This window comes from Cupressus sempervirens, chromosome 7 (assembly GCF_028749045.1).
Source record: "Cupressus sempervirens isolate cs-2001-9-10 chromosome 7, ASM2874904v1, whole genome shotgun sequence".
Lineage (NCBI taxonomy): Eukaryota > Viridiplantae > Streptophyta > Pinopsida > Cupressales > Cupressaceae > Cupressus > Cupressus sempervirens.
In genome coordinates this window covers 12,805,804-12,825,409 of record NC_143124.1, presented here as the reverse complement: position 1 = coordinate 12,825,409, position 19,606 = coordinate 12,805,804, and the positions used below count along the sequence as shown (strand labels likewise).

The following is a 19,606-nucleotide window of genomic DNA, read 5'->3' as shown; positions in this document are numbered from 1 at the left end:
AAAAGAGGGCTCATTTAGGTGATTCCTCTTAACAAGTGTGAGGAGAAGCTAGGTTAAATATTAGGTAAATATGAGAATATAAAAAGACAAGTATAAAAAGAAGTTGCTCACCTAGTTGGCTAAATAGCTATGTAGAAAAGTTTGTAGTATGTGGTACAATTTGCATAAACAGTACAAGGGAAATTATTCCATCTTCCTCCAATTGTATTTTATTGGATTATTTAGATATATAAAAATCTTAAAAGCAATAAATTAAATATTAGAAGCAATTTTCAATTTGGATGGCAATGGTGGTTTTTTGCAATTAGAACATCCTTTATGTAGATAGGCACCATTAGGACTATTAGTAGTCAAATGGATCATAATAGAGCTTGCCTATTGAATGGAAGGAGGAGATAGTTTCATCTAAAATAATCATTTTTAGGAGTTTATTATATAATGAAAGAACATATTTCACTGAACTTTTTTCATCATCTTTACAACATAAACTTTGGACCTTAAGCATCATGTAGAAGGATATCAACCGAGTTTCTAAAAGAGGTGAAAACTAAGTAGCATACTTGTTCTTATATTAGGAACTATCATTCATAAAATTGAAATGTCAATATTGAAAAATGAGGACAAAGAAGTTATCATCATCTGATTTAAACCAAAAAATTTCCATATAGAGAATACATGAGAATTTAGAACTTTATCATTAGACTTATAATAGATCATCAAATATTGAGGAGAGTTCATCTCAATAAGTTGATAACACTAACTATTTCAGGAGAATTTATGAAATGGACAATTAGGCCCCTATAAAAGAATTCTGAAATTTTTACAATAAAAAATAAAGAATCAAGTTAAAGACTTTGAAATATGGTCTCAAAAAAAATCATGAATGTGAAAGCCATACTGTCAAACAACTATCTTGCTCAACAATGAAAATTAAAATTTTAAAACTTCAATTCAAATTATCATTTTTAATAGAATAATATAAAACCTAAAATCCCAAATCTATCTAAGTGAAAATAGTAAAAACTAAATTGCCAAACACATAAAAGGTTTCTAAAATCTAACCTCCCTCCATCCAAATGTTTCATATGACAAGTTGTTAAATTCAATTTATTTATCATGGATAGCTAAAAAAATTAGCATGACCTTAAAAATCAATTATTTGTAATAGAGATGAAATATATGAATTAAAAATTGAATAACCATTCTTTTATCAATTCAAATGGTAATTAATAATTTCCTAAATAGGGAATGTACTAGGATTTGTTGAAGCAAGGAAACAATAATTTGGAATATGAAGGTCATTAGATGATCTCCACCATTTTATCATGGTTGTCAAAGTTTGGTTGGTGTGCTTCTAAATCTCTTTCAATTATTGTGCAAACAAGGTAGTGCTTTGTCATTTCCTAATTGGGTTTTTAAAAGAAATCGAGTTAAAAAAAAACAACCACAAATATTGTGCTACAAACCATAGAAAACATTTGCATTGGGCCTCAATTTCCTATTTATATTGTAGGCACTGCTACAATTTTTTGTGCACAAGGATTCATCCTCATCCCTTTCTTTAGAGGCTTCTCAATTGCAACTTTTGTGTCATGCTAGCTCTTGATGAGATTAATGTTCAACATTGAGCTGAACAAATGGATTAGTAGGAGGATGTTGAAATATGGGAGGAGCAACACAATAAATGATGCTTATGGTTTATGATTTGATTCACAATTCCATAGGCTCCTTGAGCTTCACAATATGGCATATTATGTTCTACATGCTTGGAGTGATGCTCAACTTGGATCAATTCAATGCCACCTTCACACTTGGATTTTCTTGGATAGAATATCATGGTATTGTGTGGCCAAGGTGTGAATAATGAATGAAGAATCTTGAAAACTTGATTCAATTATTTCTAATATATCTACCTCTTACTTGCATGAAAAAAGTGAACCTTAATTTTTTTAATGTTCATCCATACTTTCTCTCTAGAGATGGTGATCTTTAGAAACTAGTCAACAATGTTTCCTGTGCAATTTTGTAGAGCTTCATGTAGCATCTTGAAGGGAGTGTGTTCTTTTCCATTGGGAATATATAAATCTTACCTGACATCCTACAGCTGCTAATGCATCCAATAATAGTATATTAGAAAAAAAAAAAATAATATTGGTCTTAAAGAGCATGCAACTTCATCCAAGGAAGAAGTAAATGTAGAACAATTCTTAGAAAACACTAAAATACAATTGGATATAGATATTTGTTTTAATCACCAATTAACATCAAAGCCTCTGCTATAGTTCCTAGTAGAAATTAATAGGAAAGTGAAATTCAAATAGATGGAGAGGTCTACAAAATAGAGGAACCCCACACTCTCCCAAGCTACCAATGTAGGGATTTGACTTCCTTGGTTTATGTGCAAAGGTATGAGGTGATGTGTGTGGGGAATGGAAATGAATAGAAGGGGAGTGGTGGGGCCCACATGGGGTCACACCATAATGACATATATAATATTTAATTATTTTTACTCTTTTATATTTTCATGGCTAGGATAGGTACCTTTTTTTATTTTAAAAAAGAGGATATTCTAAGAGAATATTATCTATGAATGACTTTTGATTGAGAATGAATGAATTAATTTAGTAAATTTTCTCTCGCACAAAATGTTTAAGGATATTTTCTTAAACATGCTAAGTAATGAGGCCAAATATTACCTTTATTTCATGATAGTCTTAAAACACTTTGTTGATACTCTGTTTTATTTTTGTCAAAACATTTGTGGACCTATGTTTACCGAAACCTATGATAAACCGATGGGTAGATACTATGCCATCTTTTGCTAGTATTATATATATTATGCAAAATTTCATATAATTAGCAAAATGTGTGCTCTTATATTTGAATTTAATTTGATAAATGATTATTTGCAAACATGTCTCTGCATAATAACTAACCTGATAGCAATGAAGCTAAAGATGATTGGGCAAAGTTAAAGATGAATGTTGAATATAGTTAATAGCATTCAAGAGGAGAAAGAATGTTGAAGTTTAAGTCATGGTGGAGAAGAATCATGCTGGTATCAAAGGACACGATTGCAAGAATGGAGAAACTTTGAACACTTACTATATTCTCTACATTTATGTCAAGCAGTTATTGTTTAGACTTTATTCTTCCCACCTTGAACTATTACTCTTCCTTCTTTCTCACTTGTGGATTTGTAGTTAGTTAGTTTATTTATTTATTTTTGGAATAAGTGTTGATCTCCTATATATAGGAATCAGACCGAGTGTGTTAGGTTACTTAGAAGAAAGAGTTTATGAGTATAGATTGTTAACTTTTATAGTGAGTTGTGTTTTTATAGTTCTATGTGTTATGTAATGAATTTCTAAAATGTAATGAAATAATTTTTGGCTTCTATCCTATGTTAGTAGTTTAGTTGAAGCCAACCAAGGGGGCCCACTTGGAAGGTGGATTAGATTAGGATAGTATAGATTTATTTCCAAGCATTCTTAGTATTATAATTAGGAGTTGTAAGCTCCTTCCTATAGCATCACACTTCATGAATATTCTTGCAACATATGTGAGAACACTTATAGTGGATGAACTGAGTTGGAATATTTGTTAGCCTTTCATTGTATCTCCAATATTCATAGAGCAAGTGTGTTAGTTTCTTGCAACAATAGTGTAAATTATTTTCCTTACATTTTACTTTCCTACAACATAAGCTTAGTGACTCATTAAGAGACCTAGTGCACATATTGTGTCGACCATTTCAAGTAATGATTTTATTGTCAAGCTATGATGTGGCTTGTGTTTAAATTTTATGTGATCTGAACCTCATTTTTGGACGATTCTCACAAATATTCATGATTTACCTTCATTAAAGCCATATTATTGTGCATAACAATTTGTTATGACATTAATTACCTATTAAAACAAAGAAATATGAGTTGAGTCTGTAAAACAACAAAGCAACTTGAATTCAAAAGGGGGAAAATAGAGTAGATAGAGAAAGTGTTAAGAAAATGGGTGGACAGTTGTAGAGGTGAGAACTAGTGGAACATACTATGTTGCTTTCAGATGTAGAGGTCGTAAGAAGGTTTAATACATGCAGATGGTTAGGGTATTTCTTGAGTTTGATGAAGATGAAGCTTCCGTTTGGGGTTTAATGGTGATTGCAATAGAGGAATGCATTGCTGAAGTAACTACATTGCCTACAATTGGAGAACATTATCCCAACACACATGATGTGAGGTTAGCAAGAGCTCAATTTACTAGACCTACTAATCCTCAAATGGACATTACAAAGCAAGGTTGCAAGAGAATGTCATTGTTTCCACCATACAATTAATTAGCCATGCATATTATTAGGTACCTTACATGCGAAGGGAAATTATCATACTTACATGCACATCATTTCAAATTACTTAGTTGTATAAGACATAATCTTTCAGTAAACATTCCAAATTTCTTGTACAATATGCTCTATATTAGTGCAAAAGAAACTCAAAAAGGAAAAGATAATTCTGTTACTCATCATGCCCTAATTAAATTATTGATAGAAAGGTTGCTTAGGGATGTGTCTCCCATGACATGGGATGAATTTGTACAAGCCAAAACTCTGCAACCCCAAGCTGCCCCTAGTGAACAACCCAGTGAGGAAAATGTAGGCCCTACCAATGAGCCTACTAAACAAAATACCCAAGAGGCTGAAGCTGAAAATGCCCAAGAAAATGTGCAAGAAAATATCCTTGTTCAAGAGACTATACCTTTACTTGTTCAAGAAACCTAGAAACCTACTTCTAGTAGAGCAAAGAGGAAATGAAAACTACAAGAAGAAATCTCTGTTTAGGAAAAGGAAGAGCCAAACCCTATAGTTGTGAGACAAAAGAGAACTAAGAAAAGTCTTGCAACAACTACTCCTGCAGTAGAGACACCCAAAGGGAAAGGTAGATAAAAGGATGTGATACAAGAAGAGACCCCCATAAGAAGAAGCCCTAGGATGAGAGGGCAAGTTTCTAAAGATTCTACTTTGTCCAAAACATCTACTAAGGAATCCCCTGTGCAAATTATCTTTGATCACTCTTCTCCCCATCCTGAATTACAAGCATTCCCAAAAATCCTAATGGGGAATGTAGGGATGAAATCAAAGAAAATCCAAATGATACCCTAGCAGGTCAATCAGATATTTCAGGTAGTAAAGATGAAATTGTTCCTGAGTAAGACAATCCAAACACTACTCTAGTTCCCCATAAATCAACATGGATTACTGGTTTTGTAGAACATTTATGGAAGGAACAAAGGAAGATGAAAAGAAATCATGAAGAAGACAATGGTTCTATTACATTGTAGAAACTCCTTTTTTAGTTGTTTGGACAACATATGTTTGTTGAGGCCTCATGGGAAGAAGAGAGGAAAAATATGAATAAAGTCATAGCATCTCATGGTGAAGAAATCATAGATTTAAAGGAACAATTAGCAAGTCAAAAGCAACAGATGGATCATGCCCTCAAGTTGGCTGACTAGGCACTTGCTTGTAGACCATCACCAAGAGTTTATGCTCTCTGTTTAAAAGAACAATTTCTTTTGTTTCAAATAATGTTAACTCTTAAGGATATTAATGCAGAGTTCAAATTAGCACAAGAATTTTATGGATTATATCAGACTTTATCACCCTGGTAGCAAAATTTGCTTTGTAAATTATATGTTCATAATTTTGTTATCCTTTTAGAGACTCAATGGAATCCCTTGCTCTATATAGGGGATATACATTTAAGAGCCCTCATGTCTTGGATGTCTAATGAAGCAAACTATGATAGGTAGCTAAATAATTATAGGGATGAGGAAAGGACAGAGCCCTTGCCTTTAAGAGCCAAAAGTAGCAAGCCAGATGAAGTTCTTAGGGATTGGTTCACATTAACTTATGGAGAGAAGAATCCAAAAGTAAGGGATATAATCTTTGTTACAAGAACCAAAGCCTATGTTGATTATGAGAACTTGCCTTGTTTTGCGATAGAGAGCTATGATTGGTGTTAGAAGTAGATGGGCCAGATTTCTTGAGTCACTTAAAAAGTTAGAACCACATAGTCCCATCAACTTGAGGGCAAGACTTCATAGGGTTCCAAAGTATCTAGAGTTAGGGAAGTAGGTCAGACCAAAATTGTGGTGTCCCCTAACCATGCAACCTTCAATGCTCCTGTGGCCTTTATATTACATTAATGCCGATAGAATCAACAAGCTATAGGAAGATCATAGAAGGGAAGTGTGGGAAAGAACAAGAGGATTTTACTACACCTTCAAGAGTAGTAGGAAAGGAAGGATTGAGATTGGAGAGTTTAGGTCATTAACAAAAAAATGGAATGCTTGAGGACAAGCATTAGTTTAGCAAGGGGCACTAAGGTTTCCATTTTTTCGTCCACATGATATATTCAAATTGTGACTTTATAACAAATAATTTTGGGTTTACTAGGACTAACTTATTAGTGCTTTAGTAATTGAATGAATTGATTTTTTTAATGAAACTATTGATGCCTATTGCAACCAATGAAGCTATTTGTAGAGATAGATCAATTACTCAACATTTAATGACTAAAATTTCCATACTAGCATTTGAAATACAACAAGAATGCTAATTCAAAATAATAACTTATCTCCTCTACAATAAAAGTATTGAAATACATCTACCAAGCATTATAATATAAACTCTACAATTAACTCATCTCCATTATATACATTTGAAGGGACTTTACATACAATGAAAGAGAATTATTTGAAGGGATAATTTCAATACATTACATCTTTATTTAACATAATACAACAATGCTTTCTTTCTTTTAAATACAACACATATGAGCATCTCAATTTGATACATTTCAAATGAAACTAACATGCTTCTTTATTCCAATGTTCATGATACATAAAGTATAAGGGAATGACATTTGGAGTGAGATTTACATCACTCAACTTAAAAAAAAATATTGATACAATGATAAGAAATGGAGAATGCTCCAATACAAAATTTGATCACAAAACCAGATGAACTCTTTTTTTCACAAGACTTTAATAGATCCAAAACTTCCAAGATTTCTCCAACTTGAATCACCTAAAATAAAACTAGAGCATAATCTATTAGAAATTAAAGTCCACCAATATAATTGAGGGGGTTGGGGGAAGGGGAGGTGAATTAGTTATAGAACTAATATAATAATTCCCAACCTTATTTCCCTTAACCATAATATAATCACTAACCATAAAAAGATACTCATACACAATAACACTAGATATGTTAACTAGGGAATGTTGAAAATAGATTGATACAAGTATGAAAATGTGTTTCAATCATTTTTTTGTCACTAATGTCAAACCTACTACTTGTTGGTAAGACAATTGCTTAGATGATTTGAGTACTATCATTTGTTTGATTGACAAAGAGAATTTGATTAAATGAGGTAACAATACCATCTAGAGGAAGGGTTGAGTTATGATATGGAAAAGGAGTATAAGGATCAGTTAAGATAGTGATATTATAGTGCATTGATAATCTACTTAAGGTTGTAAAGGATGGATACACTGATTAAGATCAGAAGAACAAGTTTAAAAAAGCATGTCTATCAAGCTTAAAAATCTGCATAGTAGGTACTGAACAAATTTAGTGTAAGCTGAGAAGAAAATTAGTTGGAGCCAAGCAAAGAAAAATTTCAGTATATGGAAAGTGATACAATGTAAGCTAAGTAAATTTTAGTTGATGTTGAGCACTAGTAAATTTTAGTTCATGCTAAGTGTTTTGATAATGGATGTTGAGCAATACAGAATGTATCAAGCATCAGAAGCAAGTTAATGTCGAGTGTCAAAATTATGAGAAAGATTGTGGATTCAATGAATTTGAGTTGAAAAGTTTGATTTGTTAGATTGTGTGAATTATGTGGAAGATAAGCTTAATGAGATGGTGGCACAAAATTCAAGATGAACTATTTTGAGGCAAATTCAAAGAGGATTGAAGGAAAATTTTCTAGAAGGGAAAAAAATGAAATGATGGATAGATTCATTGAATCTTACCTAATCCAACCTAACCCTAAAATAGATGATGGAGGTTGAATGGAAAAAGATCTAAATTTTCTATTTATAGAGATGGCTAGTTAGAAGCAAGGGTTGTCATGTATGAGAGCCTAAGGAAGACAAGGAGTCCAAGATATTGCTTCATACAGTGACCTAAGAGAAAAGATTACTGTTGGAAAGAAAATCAAGAAGGTTTAAGGGTATGGATGCTTGAACGATGAACAAGTTAATAGAGTTTAATTGTGTGAAAGCCAAGCTGAATGCAGGACTGAAACAAAGATCTACAATCTGTAATGTGCAGTTGTAGGTTTCTATCAGATCAAGCCTTATTGTTACTTTCTAATCATTGTACCAGTCTAGGGTAAATCCTTTGGATTAAGGTTGACCTAATAGGTATTTTTAAATCATTTAATTAGGTGACATTCCAAGTGAATGACCTAAATTCCTCTAACAAGGCTCACTCCTAATAGGGTAATTGAAATCATTTAACTAGGTCACATTTAATAGTGTGTATTGTAACCTTTAACTAGGTTGAACTTTCATAGGGCATCACTTCAGAAGAGTGAGAATGAGTAGCATGTTACTGGTGGTTTTTCCCAAATTGGGTTTCGAAGTTAAATCATTGTGTCAAACCTATTATTGAATTTGTTATGTTTCATGTTTACATTTTAGAGTGGTTGATTTGACAGTAACCTACAAGTTTAAATAATTGTCTAATCTAATGGATGCATGCATGATGAAAATGATTTATGGATATGGGTTGACTAAGTTGTGAAAATTTTTATTTGTACATCTAGACCTTAGATAATTGATTCAGACCCCTCTTAGTTATTCTAAAGAATTCTAACAATTGGTATTAGAATCATTTGCTTAAGAGGACTAGTTTGAAGGTACTAGAAGCAAAAAGATCAACATGTCAAAAAGAGAGGTACCCATGCTTAATAGAGATAACTTCCCTACATAGAAAAGTATGATGAAGCTATACCTACGAGGTCTTGGAGGTCATGCACAATCTACCATCACTACAAAGCATGTTGATCTTGCTAGAGCCCTAATTTTTGAAGATTTGAAAAAGAAGATAAAATACAACTAGGCAATGTTAGAGATTGCCTCTTCCCTAAGCTATGCCAAGTTTGACAACAACAAGGGTTATGAAAATGAAAAAAAAATGTGGGATTCTCTTCAAACTATTAATGGAGGAGACACATATGCTTTAAGAGCCAAATCTAAAAGTCTTTGAGGTAAGTTTGATGATATGAGAATGCAAGAAGGTGAGAATATTGCTCAATATTACTCTAGGATAAAAGATGTCATTAATGGAATAAGAGGAGCTAATGGTAAAATAGATGATGAGACTGTACTAAGAAATTTTTTGAGAACACTACTATTCATTTATGCCACTAGAGTTTTTGTAATACAAGAACTAAGATGTGTACTAGGTTCTAATCTGACTCTTGAAGGTCTGGTAGGTAGGCTCATAGTTTTTGATAATTTCAAACCTAACAATGTTGTATCTACTTTCAAAGCCAAGCTGCCATTGAAAGAACCTAATGAGAAGAAGAAGAAAAAGGTAAAATATGTGTCTAGTGACAGTGATATAGAAGAGAAAGATGTAGAACAACTTGAAGCACTACTAGCAAGGACATTTCTTAGAGGAAAAGAAAAATTTAAAGGTAAGTTACCTATCATATGTTTCAATTGCAATGAGGTTGATTATATTGCTGCTAGATGTATAGAGAAGAAGAATTATAGAGTTGGAGACAAGTACAAAAGTAGAAGAGATGAAGACAAAAATGATTACAAAGATAGAGGAAAGAAGTCTTGCTACATTGCTAAAGAGAAAACTAAAGAGGGATCTGGCGATCATGATGATGAAGTGGTGTATGTTGCAATGAAGGATGATTATGATTCTAATGAGGCAACTATACCGATGTCTTGTATGAATAAGAATGGTAGATGGATCATTGACAATGGGTGTTCACATCACATGATTGGAGATAAAAGTAAGTTCATAACCTTATTATTATGAAAGAAATAGTGTAAGTTTTGGTAATGATGCACCCTCTATGATAAAAGGAAAAGGTTCTATCAAACTAATAGAAAGGATTTTATGTGATAATTATTATTATGTTGAAGGACTTAACTACATTTTGTTGAGTGTGTCACAACTGAATAATTTAGGTTGTAAGGTTGAGTTTTAAAATAAGATTGCTAAGATATATTATACAAATGGAAAACTAATTGGAAAAGGTCAACAAAATAGAGGTAATCTATTCTACCTTGATATAGAGGATGCTACTTGTTTAGTTATAGAATGTGATGATGTGTGGCTATGGAACAAAAGGTTATCTCATGTTAATTGTGATAACTTGGTTGGTATCAGTACAATGAGAAGAGTCAGATGTTTTCCTAAGTTGAATAAACTTGACAATATAATTTGCAAACAATGTTAGTTTGGCAAAATGACAAAGTCAAGTTTTATGAGTAAGATTCATACCTCTAAAGGAATATTAGAGATTGTTCATACTAACTTATATGGACCAATTAAAGTGCAAAGATAAAAAGGAGATAAGTACATTATGCTATTTGTTGATGATTATTCTAGAATGATGATGGTTATGTTTCTGAAATAGAAATCTAATGCTTTCTAAATGTTTAAGTGGTACTTGGAAAGAGTTGAGAAGGAAATGGGTAAAAGTCTAAAATGTTTGAGATCTAACAGAGGAGAATTTACATCAAATGAGTTTGAGATGTTTTGTAATGATAGAGGAATCAAAAGATAGACATCTGCACCTAGGACCCCTCCACAAAATGTAATTTTTGAAAGGAGGAACATATCTATAATGGATTGTTCTAGGACAATCATGATGGAGAAAAGTGTTGCTTTGAAATATTAGAAAGAAGTTGTAAGTGCAACTACCTATACCTTAAACCATATACAAGTCAAGAAGGGTACTCATTAAACACCTTTTGAATTATGGTATAGATACTCACCCAATGTAAAATATTTTAAGGTATTTGTAAGCAAGTGTTATATTCTCAAGGATTTTAGGAATGGTAAATTAGATGAAAAAAGTAAAGAAGGTATATTTGTTGGCTATTCCACAAGAAGTAAATCATATAAGTGTTTAAATACTAAAACTAACAAAGTTGTAGAAAGTTCAAATGTGAAATTTGATGAATATATAGAAGTACATGAGGCTAAACCTATAAAGGAAACAAAGGAATACAAATCATTTGTATACTTTTATGAAGGTATGCCTACTAATGAAGATGTTGTAAATCAAGTTGCAAATCAACAACAAGTTTTAGTAACTATCAAGTCACGTACTATGAACTTTGAGTTGTATTCAGGAACCAAGCTACATTCAGGTGCTGAGTCACATAATGAACTTGAGGCACATTTTGATTTTGATATTAGTATACATGAAAGAGATCTTGAACTACCTGATAGAGATGTTCATAGTGATTCGGAAGTTGAGAGACCAATTGAGGAAAATAGAGCAAAACCAAGATTGTCAAAGTATGTCAAGAGACACCACCCTACTACACAAATCATTGGAGATAAAGATGCAAGGCCAATGAGAAGGAACAAGTTGAGAAATGATACATGTTTTCTTAGTATGCAAATACCTAGAAAAGTGAAAGATGCCTTAGAAGACGTGGTCGAGAGTAAAGCCATGAAAGAAGAGATTGAAAAAATTGAGAAAAATAAGACATGGACTCTAGTTCCTAGACGAGAAGATAAAAATATGATTGGAACCAAATGGGTGTATAGAAACAAGTTAGATGAAAATGGTGAAGTCACAAGGAACAAGGAAAGATTATTTTGTAAAGGATATGCACAAAAAGAAGGGATAGACTATGGAGAAACATTCACTCTTATTGCAAGATTGGAAGGAGTAAAAACTCTTCTTGCTTACTTTGCATACAAAGATTTCAAAGTTTATCAAATGGATGTTAAGTCAGCATTTTTGAATGGTATATTAGAGGAAGAGGTTTATATAGAATAGCTAGAAGGATTTTTTGATGCTAACAATAGAAACATGGTATGTATGCTACATAAATATTTATATGGTTTGAAGCAAGCACCGTATGAAAGGCTTCATAATTATCTTGTGAAGATTGGATTTGAGAGGACCGATGATAACAAGAATATATACTTAAAGATAGAGAAAGGAAAAGGTATTTTACTATTGAGATTTTTGTTGATGATATCATATTTGGAGGTCAAGATACCTTATGTAAGGCTTTTGAAAATGAAATGAAGAAAGAATTTGAGATGTCTATGTTTGGAGAGATCAAGTTCTTTGTGGGTTTGCAAGTACATTGGATGAAATATGGTATATAAATCACTCAGTCAAAATATGTAAAGGAGATACTAGAAACTTTTGTATTGGAAGATTCCAAGCCAGTAAGCACACTTATGGTGACATGACATAAATTTTCAAAGAATGTTGATTCATATTAGGTGAATCAAAAATTGTACAGGTCTATGATTGGAAAATTACACTATGTAGTACATAGTAGACCTGATAGTGTATTGTTTGTTGGGATAGTTACAAGATTCTCTACTAATCCCAATGAGAATCATTTAATGGCTATTAAGAGAATAATGAGATATCTTAAAGAAATAGAAGACTATGGTCTTTACTATAAGAAAAATAAAAAATTTGAGTTGAGAGCCTAAATTGATGTTGATTGGGATGCAAATATTGATGATAGAAAGACCACTAGTGGAGGAGCATTTTTCTTAGGAAAAAGACTGGTTACATGGACTATCAAGAAATAAAACTATATTTCTCAATCTACTACTAAAGCTAGATATGTTGGTACTACAATAAATTGTACAAAAATTGTATAGATCAATCAACTACTCAAAGGTATGAAGGAGGAAATCACTAAATCTGTGATACTTCATTGTGATAATACAAATGCTATAAATATATCAAAGAATCCTATGATGCATACAAACACTAAGCACATTTTAATCAATTATTATTACTTGAGTGAGTTAGTTCAAGATAAAGAGGTGAAGATGGAATATGTTAACACAAACGATTAAATAGTTGATATCTTCATAAAAGCATTACCCAAGGATCGTCATGAGTATCTAAGAGGTAAAGTAGGGGTGATACCCCTATCAAAGTCTATTTAAGAAGTATGAGAATTAAATTGCATCAAACAAGATGATTGATAAATGTTACACATTGATGTAGTGGATCTTACTTTAGGAGTTGCCAAAAGTAATCAAAGAGCTGGAACTATGAATTAGTCAAAAGCTAGGTGACCTAAGAAGAAACTAAAAATATTCATATGTGCATATCAAGATGACAAGTCTTTGGTATTGTTGTCAAAGAGGGAGAAATCCTAAAGAGTAGAAATAAATGGAGATAAACATAAATAAAGGGAGCATTTCAGAAATCCAAAAAGGGAGAAAGAAGTTATAGAAGAAACATGGAATACCTAGTCAGAGGGAGATAATGTCAAGGGAAATATAAGAAGTGATCTAGTGGGAGTCACAAGAATGAATTAATTGATTGCCCATTAATCAGTTTATAATTTTGTAACCTATTCAAAAGATGAAACTTGCTAATAGAGGGAGAGATTACAATACAAGGAATTATTTTCTTTTTGGTATTTTGTTGGTTGCACTGATTAAGCTTGGTAAGTTTGGTTTTGCATCAATGCCAAAGAGTGAGATTTTTGAAAATAGATTGATAAATTTATGAAAATGTGTTTCAATCATTGTTTTGTCATCAATGTCAAACTTTCTTCTTGTTGGTAAGATAATTGCTTAGATGATTTGAGTACTATCATTTGTTTGATTGATGAAGAGGATTTGATAAAATGAGGTAACAATAGCACCTAGAGGAAAGGTTGAGTTATGATATGGAAAAGGAGTACAAGGATTAGTTAAGACAATGATATTATAGTGCATTGGTTATCTACCTAAGGTTGCAAAGGATGGATACACTAATTAATTTTAGAAGAACAAGTTAAACAAAGTATGTTTGCCAAGCTTAAAAATATGCATAGAAGGTGCCAAGAAAATTTAGTGTAAGCTGAGCAAAAAATTAGTTCGAGCTGGGAAAAGTCAAATTCCAATGTATACCAATTGATAGAGTGTAAGCTGAGTAAATTTTAGTTGATGCTGAGCACCAATAAACTTTAGTTCATGTTGAGTATTTTGATAGTGGATGCTGAGCAATGCAATATTTGTTGTGCATCATAAACAAGTTAGTGTCGAGTGTGAACATTATGAGAAACATCGCAAATTCAATGAATTTGAGCCGACAAGTTTGATTTCTTGGATTTTGTGAACTATGTAGAAGATAAGCTTGATGAGCTAGTGGCACAAGATTCAAGATGAAATGCTTTGAGATGAATTCAAAGAGGATTAAAGGATAATTTTCTAGAAGGGAATAAAACAAATTGATGGGTAGATTCATTGAATCTTACCTAATCTAATCTAACCCTGAAATGGATGATGGAGGTTAAACAAAAAAAGATCTAAATTTTCTATATATAGAGATGGTTGGTTAGAAATAAGGGTTGTCATGTGTGAGAACTTAAGGAAGACAAGTAATCCATGGTATTGCTTCATTCAGTGACCTAAGAGAAGAGATTGCTATTGGAAAGAAAATAAAGAAGTATTAAGGGTATGGATGCATGAAGGGTGAACAACCTATTAGAGCTGAAGTGTGTGAAATCCAAGTAGAATGGAGGACTAAAACAAAGATTTATAATCTATAAAGTGGAGTTGTAAGTTGTTATCAAATCAAGCCTTAATATTACTTTCTAATCATTGTATCAGTCTAGGGTAAATCCTTTGGATTAAGGTTGACCTAATAGTCATTTATAAATCCTTTAACTTGGTGAAATTCCAAGTGAATGACATAAAGTTCTCTAACAAGGCCCACTCCTAATAGGGTGATTGAAGTCCTCTAATCATGTAACATTAATAGTGTGCACTGTAACCTTTAATAGGGTTGGCTTTTCACAGGACATCACTTTAGAAGAGTGAGAATGAGTACCATGTTACTAGTGTTTTTTTCCCAAATTGGGTTTCCATGTTAAATCATTGTCTCAAATGTGTTACTGAATCTATTATGTTTTAGGTTTACATTTGGCAAGCTTGATTTGACAATAACCTACAAGTTTGAATAATTGTATGATATAATGGATGCATGTGTGATGAAAATGATTTATGGATATGGGTTGAATAAGTTGTGAAAAGTTTTATTTGTACATCTAGATCTTGGATAACTAATTCACCCCCCTCTCATTTATTCTAAATAATTTCAATAGGGAAACCCTTGATTAGAGGGAAAACCTTGGTGGAGATGGTACCCACAAAATGATACATACTAATATAAATGTTCCTTATTAGAGGATGGACCTTGTTAGAAGTCAATGAAATAAATTCAATGTATATTAGTCCATGTTAGGATACTTTGAATTCCTATCAGAAGATTCTAAGCATATTAGGAGTTGTAAAAGGCAGATGAAATAACTATCCAAACAACTTCAGGGGCAAGACCATTGAACTCACTATCTAACTGGTCTTTGTATTATTTTTTAGAATAATAAAATTGAGATATACTTTTACTTCCACTTCCTTTTTCCTATCAACTAAACCTCTTCTCCTTCATATCTTGATACTAGATCGCAAACTTAGGAACATACGATCAACAGTCACCAAAATGACTCTAAGTCTAAGATGATAACTCCAATCATTATGAACACTTAGGAAAAATTCCATAGTATGACTCAAACATATCTCCAATCGCGTGAACCATAATTCCACAAATCCAAGCTCAAAGCCTCTGTATACAAGATTGCTAACTTCCCGAGGATGATCTTGCATTAGACACCCAACATGCAAAGAAAATATGTTCTTAACAACAAGAAGAACATCTTTAGGGTTCAGTAAAAAATACTTGAAATATTTCTTCCCATACATGTCCTCCACCACATCAACTTGTACACTCTTTACTTTGTTCTATTTCTACAAATCCTTTCCTGCAATTGTCATCTTCACAACCGTCCATAGTGTGCAACAAGTCCTCTTTCCATGTTGATCTCTAAACCTTTCATAATGTTTCAACTCAACATTAGGATATAGAGGGTTCTTTGGAGATATTTTTCAAAATAAGAATGCCACTAAAAGGGAATTAGAGGAAATCCAAAGAAAAATCAAGAAAGAAGGCAGTAACCTTGATAATATGAAGAAGGAAAAGGAAATATTGGTCAAATATCATGATATTATTATCAAGGACTATATTTAGTGGAGACATAGGTCTTGTGATCTTTAGTTAAATTCTAGAGATATGAACACCAAGTTATTTCACTTTCAACTACCAAACCTAGAGCTTTTATTATAATTTTTGTTATTCAATAATAAAGGGATTGTCTAAGGAAAGATGATGACATTAGAGATGAGTCTGTGAGGTATATTTCCTCTCTTTTATATATGGGTATTAAATTAAATGAGGAAGATCAAAGAAAATTTTTGGGTCCTATCCAATTATGGATCTTTGAAGATCAAAATAAATTTGTTGTTTCTATCTCTACTAAGAAGAAAATAAAGGAGACAAGTTTTTCCTTTAAAGGTAAGAAATTCCTCAATCCTAATGGTTCCCCTATGTTTTTCTTTTAGGTTATTTTGGCACATTGTCCATAAGGATGTATCCAACATAGTGAAGGAGTTGTTTGGTGCTAGGAATCCACTCAAGGAAAGTAAAGCTACATTCATAGTCCTTATCCCCAAGCTTCTTGGATTTGATTCATTGGATATGATAAGACCCATCAGTTTAAGTCATTCCTTTTACAAGAGTATTTCTAAAGTCCTCACTTCTAGGATCCTATCTCTTCTCCTTCTCCTAAAATCCCCTCAACAAAAAGGGTTTGTGCTAGGGAGACATGTTTTGGATTCTATTATTAGTATTCATAAGAATAAACACTCTCTAATTTTGAAGAAAATAAGGTCTCCTCTTAAAGATTGATATGTCAATGACTTATGAAAGGTTTATTGGAACTTTATTTTGAAGGTGTTAGAGGTTTCTAGTTTTTTTGTCAAGGTTAAAAGCTTAACTTTTAGTGTATCTTCACCTCTTCTGCTACTATTCTTGTGAATTGGGTCCCTTCCCATTTCTTCCCACCTTCAATGGGTCTAATGTAAGGGGATCCTATATCTCATGACCTCAAAGAGACTATTAATGTTCAATTGAGAAGTCAATTTTTTACAATGGGTCTAATGTAAGGGGGTCCTATATCTCATGACCTTAAAGAGACTATTAATATTCAATTGAGAAGTCACATTTTTACCCCAAAATTATTTATTTAAATTTTCTTAGCACCTTCTTTATGGGTCAATTTGTAGATAACAGGATTGGACATTGTCCATTGGTCATTCCTAAAATCCAAATCCCCTCATAAGAAACCAAAACTTCATTCTTCTAATGGAGATAAATTGGATGTAGGTCGGACCATAATGGCTCACAAGGGAAAACACACTAGAATTTTCTCTGAAGAAAGTTAATGCTTTATCTTCCAAAGAACTAGCTCAAGACATGGCTCAACCAAATTTTCCATAGAACTAAGGAATTTTTTCTCCTATTTTAGTTGAGAGTAATTCTTGATACAATTATCAATTTGACTTGATAACTAGAAAATATAATCCATATCAAAATTTTGCAATTTAACTTGTAAAGAATATCACCTACTTATTAAATATTAGATAATTAAATTCATAAAATTTCAAATACACAATTTTTTTTGTATCTTTAATATATGAAAATTTACATTGTTTTATATTTAATATATTATCTATGTAATGATTGATAAAAAATATAATGATAAAGAAGAGTTGAAAAGTAAGCAATATTTTAGGCACCATTAAACCTACTGACTCAAAGGAACCCACCCTTTCCCAAATCTATAACCTCACCTTGGAATACAAATGAGAAGGAAAATGAGGTGTGGGGATGGAAAGAAGTCAAGAAGCCTTAGACATTTTGACCCCATAGACCTCCCTAGTATCAATCTCATCCCTAGAAGGAGCAACCCAATGAAAGGAATGAAAAAACCTAGCAAGACCCAATGAAACAAAGCACACACCAAGAAGGAGCCCCAAGAAACTTCCTCTTTGCCCCACTAAAGGGAAAATTCTTGAAATCGGTCCCATGGATAATCTCAATCCTAAAACCCACCACCATGTGCCTCTGAGGAAAAAAGTCCTCAACCCTATCCCAACTCTTAGTATTCCATCCACAAGCATAGGTATTGATAAACACTCTAGTACCAATAGGTACATGATATCTCCAAGACTAGTATCCACAACCAACTCATGAGGTATAAGATGAGTCCTAAAAGTCTCACACACAACACAATAATGGTATTGAAGCTCACCTAGATTAGATTGCTCAACAACTCACGCCCAAAAAATATATCGAGCTCCTTGTGGATCTTCTCCCAGATCCATGGCTACTTCATGACTTCTACCATAGCCCACTCATTGGTCACCAATGACATGTTGGCCATCACAATCATGTCCTACACTAGAGCCTTGAATTCTATGTCATCCAACCACAAGGAATTGTCTAGCCCTAGAAGATACAATAATACATTGATGAAGTTTTCTGGCAGTGACACCACCATTATGGTGTTGATGCAAATGTGGCAATGAAATGCATCTATGCAAAATTTGAGATTTTGCATTAATTTCTCATAGAAATGAAAATAAAATTCCCACCAAAGTGGGACAAAGTCTCCAACATAGAGGACATCAAATAGCTAGAAAAGCTCATGTGTGATGTCCATGAAGTCCACCGCATCACCATCGAGATAATTCTTCCCAAGTAGCATTTGAGTGATGTTGTTTATGGAAAATATATTGAGAATTTAGTATAGGTTGATGACATGGGTGTCCATGCAAGTCACCTCTTGGTGCACATGGAAACCATGTAAGTGGCCTCTTGGTGCGGTGGTCAAAAAAGGACTTGAGGCAACGAGTGGTGAGGGGCCACCCTTAAACATCACACACTTAGGAGAAAATTAAGTTTGGAAAACTAAGTTGACTTTGACTATTTAACACTTTTAGTCTTGGAATGAAGCTTAGTGATGAGTCTAAAAAATTCCTTTATTTTGTTATGTTTAAGATACTTTGTGATACTCCATTTATCCTTGTTTTAACACTTATAAGCCTATGTTTGATGATTTATGGGGTAGAAAAACTATGTCATCTTTTTCCTAAATTATATCTAATATGTAGTATTTCATATAAATATCCAAATGTGCATTTTTATGCTTGAATTTAGTTTGATGGATGTTTATTTGCAAATATGTCTTATATCATAACTAACCTGATGATAAGGATTAAAGGATGAGCGAAAGAATCCAGAAGTTGGTTGTCGACAACATTCAAGGAGAAACAAGCATCAAGGAACAACCACGAAAAGGAAGTTATAACCACTCTAGGAAACATGGAAGCGAATAAGGAGGAGCTTCTACAAGCCATTGCCTTCTCTACATTTATGTTGTAACAAGCGGATGCTGAGACTTCATT

At 32.7% G+C, this 19,606-nt stretch overlaps 1 pseudogene; it reads right to left on the bottom strand.

The window, feature by feature from the left end:
* The window catches only part of LOC149545164 (cytochrome P450 703A2 pseudogene), a 68,997-nt pseudogene extending 50,073 nt beyond the window's left edge, over window positions 1-18,924 (bottom strand).
* Between the last annotated feature and the right edge of the window lie 682 nt (window positions 18,925-19,606).